Raw genomic sequence first — 465 nt, forward strand, 5'->3', positions numbered from 1 at the left:
GTTCAATGGTCCTGAATGTATTTTTATTTTTATTTTTATTTATTTTATTTTTTATTTTTCTGAGATGGGGTCTCACTCTATCACCCAGGCTGGAGTGCAGTGGCATGATCATGGCTCACTGCAGCCTCGACCTCCCTGGGCTCAGGTGATCTTCCCACCTCATCCTTCCAAGTAGCTGGAATTACAGGTGCATGCCACCACACCTGGCTAATTTTTGTATTTTGTTTTATAGAGACAGGGTTTCATCATGTTCCCAGGCTGGTCTTGAACTCCTAGGCTCAAGGGATCCCCCAACCTAGACTTCCCAAAGTATTGGGTTAACAGACGAGCCTCTGTGCCTGGCTCCTGAAATCTTTACTTCTGTTATCATGCATACAAAAAGCTTCATAAATTCCAGTACTGCCCTCCCCTCCCCTTCCGGAAGGAAGGAAAGAAGGAAGGAAGGAAGGAAGGAAGGAAGGAAGG

This window comes from Piliocolobus tephrosceles, chromosome 20, assembly GCF_002776525.5.
Source record: "Piliocolobus tephrosceles isolate RC106 chromosome 20, ASM277652v3, whole genome shotgun sequence".
Lineage (NCBI taxonomy): Eukaryota > Metazoa > Chordata > Mammalia > Primates > Cercopithecidae > Piliocolobus > Piliocolobus tephrosceles.